This window comes from Choloepus didactylus, chromosome 4, assembly GCF_015220235.1.
Source record: "Choloepus didactylus isolate mChoDid1 chromosome 4, mChoDid1.pri, whole genome shotgun sequence".
NCBI lineage: Eukaryota > Metazoa > Chordata > Mammalia > Pilosa > Megalonychidae > Choloepus > Choloepus didactylus.
In genome coordinates this window covers 33,822,845-33,830,862 of record NC_051310.1, presented here as the reverse complement: position 1 = coordinate 33,830,862, position 8,018 = coordinate 33,822,845, and the positions used below count along the sequence as shown (strand labels likewise).

At 48.9% G+C, this 8,018-nt stretch overlaps 1 long non-coding RNA gene across 1 annotated transcript; it reads right to left on the bottom strand.

Moving 5' to 3' along the window:
- Window positions 1-4,280: 4,280 nt before the first annotated feature.
- On the bottom strand, window positions 4,281-5,621 carry LOC119532004. The gene is made up of 3 exons (XR_005216462.1): window positions 5,350-5,621; window positions 4,909-4,972; window positions 4,281-4,338 (listed from the first exon to the last, which is right to left on the bottom strand). It is a non-coding gene; the product is annotated as an uncharacterized LOC119532004 (long non-coding RNA).
- Between the last annotated feature and the right edge of the window lie 2,397 nt (window positions 5,622-8,018).

Here is an 8,018-nt window from a genome sequence, read left to right as displayed (position 1 = left end):
GGCCCCTGAGGACCAGGCTTCATTCAGCCTGGTGCCCACGCATAGAGATGGTGATACAGGGGGATCATCAGGCTGATCTCTTAATCCAGATTGGTGTAGTCATTTGAAACTGAAAGCAGCTCCTCTTTATGTTGCCTGCTTCTTGGCATTAGCTTCTCTTTGATGTAATTTTTGTTTCCGATGCTCTCTCCCCTTCATGGGTTAGATTAGTGTGAAATTGGCCTGGCTCCTCCAGAGACTTCAGTGTTAAGCTTCAAATATTCGGTCCTTATTGGAAATCCTTAACCCACATCAGGGGAGAAAAATGGCAGTGTTACTTGGGAGTGTGTGTGTATGTGTGTGTGTGCATGCAGGGTTGGGTATAGGGCAAGAGGAGAGGAGTGCATGTTGGCATGGTGGGGGCATTGGGGAAGTTAAGATTCTTCTCCATTTATTGACTACCAATTGTCTGCTCACCTTACTCTTGGGGTAGGGGGTAGGAAGGTTTGTAGGGAACTTGAAAACTTGACAATGGGGAAGAAAGCCTGTTTAGTTTCTGGACGTGTGGTTGGAGCTGTCCGAAGCCCTTGGTGCTGAAAGGAAGAAAGCAAGGTGCTGGTCATTGGAAATGTAATGGGGCAATGCTACACTACTCCACCTAGATCCCCGGGATTATGCCTGCTCCTGTGACATGCCACCTTGTTCAGATATGACCTTGAAGTACACACAAGCGTCAGTTACCCAGGTGCTGAGAGGACTTGCAAGAGTGGGTCCCTCCACCCATCCTGCCCTCCTCTCTTGCCTACCTCCCATATGACAAAGAAGAATGACAACTTGTAACTGGGCCATGCTACTGGAAGGAGGTACTAAATTGCAAGGGGGACTCATCCAAGCCCCATACCCAGCAGTTGTCTTGCACATTTCTTTTTTAGCAGAAATAAAGTTTTCTTTGTGACATTTTTTCACAATGTTGTGCAACCATTATCACTATGTAGTTCCAAAATTTTTCATCACCTCAAACAGAAACTCTACCCATTAAGCAATAATGTCTCCTTCACCCTTCTCCCAGCCCATGGCAATCTGTACTCAACTTTCTGTCTCTATGAATTTGCCTTGTCTGGATATTTCATATAAATGGAATCATACAATATCAATATTTGTCCTTTTGTGTTTGGTTATTTAATTTAGAATAATAGTCTCAGGGTTCATTCATGCTGTAGCATGTATCAGAACTTCATTCCCTTTCATGGCTAAATAATATTCCATTGTTTACATATGTCATATGTTTTAATCTGTTCATCTGTTGATAGACATTCAGGCTGTTTCTACCTTTGGCTATTGTGAATAATGCTACTAAGAACACTGGCATGCGAGTATTTGCTTGAGTCCTTGTTTTTAATTCTTCTGGGTATATACTTTCCCCCACTTTAAAGCAGAACTGGGTGGCTTCCTGCCATGACTCAGCAGATGGAAGAGACGTTCCAGATTTTCCAGATTTTAGATTGCACCTCCAACTTACTCCCCCAATAACACAACCTCAGAACCTCTGCCCTCAAATTCAGCTTGCCACCCAAGGATATCACTGGAGGACAGAAGCTGCCAAAGGAGGTCTGCCAGCTGAATTGGCCCCTGCTGTATGATTGCTGGGGTGTTCTGGGGGAACTTCAGACTCTCCATTCAAAATTCAGACATCTCAAGCTGTTCTCAGCCAACATATACTCTTCCTCTGCCATCCCCATCCAACTTTCTTTGCTAGACCAGTGGTGGCCTTTACAGCTTCTGCCTCAGTTTCTTTTCTTCCCACAATGTCCCATTCCCAGGTCTTGACCCTCTGCCACTCCCAGCCCTGATATTGGTCTGTGACTTTTCTTTCTCTGTTCTCTGTTCTGTCCCCTCTCTCCTGGTGGGTCCTTCCACTCACCTGGACCCACTCACCTGGGTCTTCTGCTTTCCCCCTTTCTTCCCCTAGCTTTGGCCTTGTTGCCCTCCCTCAGTGCCCCTGTCCAGTCCCTAGGTCATGGTGCCGTCTCACAGAGGCCTTGGCCCACGTTGGCTTGGCCTTGTGCCTCCTTGTGCTGGGCCCTCCTCTCCCCTTCTTGGGTCCGCAAATCACTCCTTCCAGTGTCAGCCGGCAAATTGGTTTATCCTCCCCCCAACCCGGCTTTCATTACCTTGCCGAAATGAAGCGATATCTCCTCGGCAGAGGCTTCCGTCCGTGCCGCCGCTGGCATAATAAATGAAGACAAAGTGCCGGCGGCATAGACCATCTCTCCCACTGCACCACCAGCCGCTGCCAGCTTCATTATTCGCTTAAGTTGCCGGAGAGAATTACTTAACCCTGACCCGTGTATTAGGGGCCTGTATTAATGCTGCGACAGGCGCCTCTTACGGCAGGGAACAATTTATTAGTGCCGAAACAGGCTGCTTTTCTCTGTCATTTTTCCAATCTGAGCTTTGAACACACATCATTAAACTTGTCTGACTCTCTCCCCTTCTCCATCATTCCTTTTTCATTTTTTTAAACAGAAAGCACCGTAGAGAATGGAGATTGTTCTGAAAATTTCCAAGTGCTTCTCCCTCTTTTTTCTCTCCCTTTTTTCCCTTTTCTGCTTTTCCTCTTTCCTACTTCTTTCTTGACCTCTTTTCCATCTTGGTCTCTTTGCTGGTTTCTCTTCTATTTTTAGAGGCAGAATATCTCTGGAGGGAGCATCTGCTTCCTGGATGAGAACTGGGGTGTCCTTTGGGGGTAGGGCAGTGGGGGTGGAACAGCCACAGCTCCCTGATCCTTGAGCCCTGTGTCCCCTGTGTCCCCCAGAGAACAGCTCCCACCAGCTGTCTCTCAGAATCCTTTTCCAGAGGTAGCCTCTGCCTCTTTTTGTGCCTCCAGCTGAAAGCATCTTACTTCGAAAACAGGCATGAGTATCAATTCTGGGTGCTAACAGAGCTGTTTGTGAGGAAGGACTGGGCAGGTGTCCTATTTGTCATGGCGAATTTTCCATGCCCACAGTTGGGAGAGAAGATTGGGAAGGGTTTGGAAGCACCTAAAAATGGCTGATAGCAGTGGCTGAGGCAGCCTGGGCCCTGGAGCAGTGGCTGGCCGGAGCCCAGGAAGTCGGCCATCGGGCTGTGCTTCTATGGGGTGGCATACACAGCATCCCTGAGCCAGGCAGATGGAGGGTCAGTTTCTGGGTTGTCTTGCTCTGGCTCCCCATGTGGCTTTGTTCTCACCACTTGAGCTTAACCTGCAGCTTCATGTGCTCCCTGGTTCCTGGTCAGGGCCCTTCTGGCGTTGGCACATGGCCTTGTTTCTAACATCCACTGCTGCCCAGAGCTACGTGGAGCCATCCTCTGATGCAGTGCTCACCACCACTCCCTGGTGTCCATCTCCTGCCCTTTGTACGGGGGACACAGATGGCCATCTTAGCTTGTGTTCCCCTGGAAGCAGAACTTGAACAGACTTGGTCATAGATAGTGTATTTGAGAGATGAAACCAGGAAGCAGGAGTGAGGGGTGGGGAAAGGGAGGCAGATAAGGAGGAAAAGCCAATAAGAGGGCATTGTGGAGAGGACTGCTGTAGACAGTGGGGCTCGAGTCCACCAGTCCCTCCCAAAAGGGTACAGAATGCCTCTTGGAACTATTCTTCTGGGGGGTCTGAGAGATTTATCCAAGACTTCTGCCCCCCCACCGCAATGATTAAGGGTTGCCCCTAGGGGCATAAACCCTCCGGTACTTTTCTACTATGTTGGGTAGGAGGGGCAGGCTGCTGAGCATCTTCTTTTTGGAGAAGGCCCTGGGGCAGAAAAGTGGAGAGAAATAGGAGGTTTCTGCTTGAGGTGAGTTTGGTTAGAATGGGTGCACATGGAACTGACCACCACAATTAGGGCTGCAATCAGAGGTAGGCCTGGTGGATGTGAGGTAAGTCCCCAAACCCACAGTGCCCACCCCTCACCTTACCTCCCCCTTCCTCACAACCCTCAACACCCACTGTTTCCAGCAGGTCTCAGCTCTGCAGTCTCACAAATGTGTCACAAAATGCATATACAAAATGACCCCAGAGATATGGCAGGGAAAAAGCAAGTAAGGCAGGATGGGGGTAATGAGCAGAAATGGCGGGGGCTGCTGAATCAGAGAGTAAAGATAATCTCCTAAAGACAACCACATAATTTAGAAAACACGTGCACTGTTAGACAGACAAAACCTGTGTGGAGGCTAGAAAATTTGACCTGCAGACTACCAGTGTAGCATCAGTCTTGAGAGGAGATGTGACTTTTGTGAATTTTTCTCTCACTTTTTTGCATTCTTCCCAACTCCAGCTGATGGTTTTGGAGACTGTTTGGAAGTGAGTACTGGGGAGAGGAGCTGAAGAGGGAAAAGAGCAGGAAAGCACATCTTAAAAGGCCAGTGGCTAGCCCCCTGCCCAGTCCTCCCCAAATTCCCTTGGCCACCAGATCACTGCAACCCTCCCTCCCCCTTTGCTCAATAGCTCTTGAAAGTTCTCTAATCACCTCTCTGCTTCCTGCATTAATGAGCCTCTCATCTCACTGATGGCAATCAGAATATTTGCTTATGAAAGGGACACGGTTAATAACACGACCGCTCCCCTCTGCCTCCCTCCTTCCTCTTTTCCCCCCTCCCCTTCCCTTGCCCTCCACACAATTCTCTCAATTAACGATAGGCAGAAATTAATTTTTCCCCTCGATCGAAACAATTGCAGGGAAATGGACTGCCAGCGTCGCTGCAGATAGGGACTGCTCCCAGCAGAGCAGAGAGAAAGGAGGGGAGATGGAGGAGATATGCACAGCCCTATCTGCAGGCACAGGACAGAGTAATACAAATGTTATCCTTAGAAATGTACTTAAAGAGGATATGTTTATAATTCGGAGGGGATTTTCGGGACTCCTGCCCTCCCTCCCTCTCCACTTGACTCACTTCTGTGTAGAACCTAGAGTTTGTCGGGAATTTCGCTCCTGCTGCCTCAGTGAGTGGACTGGGCCTGGAACGAGAAGGGAGATGGGGTTAGCCGGGGGGGTCACGGCCATGGTCCAGGGGCCCAGGGCTCAGGCCACCACAGACACTGCTCACTTTGTGACCAAAACCAGGTGCCAGCCCTGAAGCTTACCTGCCACTGTTAGCACCCCTTTTGTGCCTGCCTGGACTTTTGCCTTGGACTTCCCTCCCAACCCATTCCTCAGCCCAGGGGACAGCATAGAATCCAGGATTATATCCTAGCAAAATGGTTTTGAGAACACAGACTTTGAAGCCAGACCACCTGGGTTTGAATCTCAGCTTTTCAGCTTTGTGATTGTAGGCAAGTTACTTAAACTCTCTGTGCCTTGGTTTTCTCATCTGTAAAATGGGGATCATACCTACCTCATAGGGTTGTTATGAGGATTAAATGAGTTAATATTTGTAAGTACTTAAGACAGTATATGGCACATAGTAAGTGCTATTAAAATGCTTGGTAAAGAAGTAAATGACTGTATCTCCCCTTGAGGCAGTCAGGAATTTGTTGACTGACTGATCCATTCATTCAACAAACAGTTCCTGTACACTGGTCCTATGGAGGATGCAGACATTTTAATCAGCTGGTGATCTCCACATTTGAGCTGTAAGCAGCCACAACGTAGACAGAGTTCTCCATAACAGTGGTGTGTGCAAGAACGCTGTGGGGTTTCAGATGGAGGAGGGGAAATTCAGCCAGGTCAGTCAGGGAAGGCTTCACAGAGGAGGTGGCATCTAAGCTGACTTTTGAAGAGTAAGTTGAATTTTTACAGGTCGGAGAAGGTTGCTGCTGGGTATAGGGGACAGGAAGAATGAGAGAATCTAGTTGTAATGCCAATAGGTCAGGCGGGGCAAGTCAGGGATTGGGGTGAGGGGCAGATAAGAGCCCCTTCTGTGCTCGCCAGCCTCCACCCCACCCCCGAGCCCCAACACCTTTCTCTCAAAATCTAAGACCTTTCTCAAACTCCAAGATAGATTGACTTCTCTCAGTGCCAGAGAGAAAGTTATCATTAACAGAGAATTAAGAGCGATTAACGGTGCATCTCCCTCTCAAACCAACCTCCCCCCGCCCCCAACTCCCGGCCTTATCTGGTGGTGAAGCGAGCTGGACAATGCGGCGGGTTGGGAGGGGAATCGAAGGAGAGGGAGAAAATGGAAAACAATAAATATTAAGTGCAAGAAAAAAGGGAGCGCAGCGCTGTTCCCACTTGTTAGATCGAACGCGCCTCTCCAGAGGGGGGAAGGCTCCAAATTGCTAATTAGCGCCTCTGAAAAGGCCTCGCTCTGATATGCGCGCCGCTGAAAGGCCGCTCTTAATGAAGCCGCGGCGAGCCCGCTTCCCTTTGACTGGCCTTCATCCCTCCTCCGAGCCCTGGGCCGGCCGGAACAATGAGGCGGGGAGCGCCGGCTCCCCCAGGCCTCGCCGGCACGGCCCGGGCAGCGCGCGCGGGGAGCGGCGCGGCGCCGGCGAAATGTGGAGGGGGAGATAAGGCCGAGCGGAGGGAAGAGGCTCACTCCCAGGGGCCCAGGGAAAATTTGCAGTTATTATGAAGGAGATGAGACAGATTAAAAGCCCTTGTGTTCGCCGCTCTGCCCCTTTATTTAGTGGCTTCATCTATGAGATGAAAGAAGTTGGAAATGACTTTCTCTGCTTTGCGTTGCAAGAAGCTTCATGGCACATTTCTTGACTTTATTCCTCCTTTTGTTTCTCTCTCCCTTGCCTTTAACCCCTGAAAGGCTTCCCTGTGTGACCACAAGTGCATGAAGCCAGGAAGCAGGGACTTCCGGGGCCTTCCATAGTTACCACTGGCAGCCAGACCTTGCCCTTGGGGGGTGGGAGGGTGGGTATGTGGCTTCTGCCCACCCTCCCCGCCCCCCGGGGCAACGGCTGAGCTAGTAAGGTGAGGAGGTTGCCGTCCCTGGAGAGCTCCAAGAGAAGGCTGGATGATCCATTGTCCCCTTGGGTCAGGGGATCCAATAATGCCCTGGGCCAATTCCAGAGTGGCCGCAGAGCCTGTGTTCAATTAAGCACAGGGATTCTGCAGCCAAATCACCTGGCTTCATATCCAAACTCCACTATACGTTAGCTGGAACCTTGGGCAACTTATTTAACACTCTGTGCCTCAGTTTCCTATATGTAAAATGGCAATGATGATAGTAATACTAAACTATCTTTATAGAGTGGGGTAGACATTGGCCCCAGTTTTTTGTGCCTCCTTGTATCCACACCCTTTGTTAATGCCTTTCCACACCGACTCTGGGTTTGGCCATGGGACTTGTGTTGGCCAATGGGATAATTACAAACTTGGTACAAACAGAGTCTTGGAAAAGTGCTTGTGTGTTTATGCTTCTTCTCTTGGAATCCTACTGCAGTTGTGAGAACATGCCAGGGACAGCCTCTGGTTGTGAGAATATGCCTGTGCCATTCTGCTGGAGGCATGTGAGAAACATGTGGAAGAGAGCCAAGTTGTCCTAGACAAGGACATTCTAGAGCAGTCAGCCCCTAATTGACTGGAGATGTATTAGCAAGTCCAGCCAAGATCAACCAAGCCTTGCTAGATAGGCAGAACTTCCCAGCCAGCCTATGGACTTTGGAAAAATAATAAGTGGATATCATTTTAAGGGACTAAGTTTCAAGGTGGCTTCTTATGCAGCATTATTGTGATAATACATAATTGATACACAAATTGGTGCCTGTACGTTGGGTGTTGCCAAAACAAAAAAAGAAGAAAAAAAAATCCTAAGATATATGGCATTGGCTTTGAGACTGGAAAGTAAGTGGAAGCCAGAAAAGGTGGTAAGGAAGATAATATAGCAGGCTGGAAAAAGGGTGACCTGTATTATGTATGGTGAAACAATTGATAAAACTGTTGTCTGAGGTAACTTGGGAGAGAGAACAAAGCAATGAATCTATGAGATGAAGTAATGAGATGGGCAGGTAGAATGTTGAAAGGATAAGCTGGCTCTTAGTGACTGAATATGTTAAGGTACTGTTCTGTTTTGCTAATGCTGCTGTTATGGAAAATACCAGAAATGGA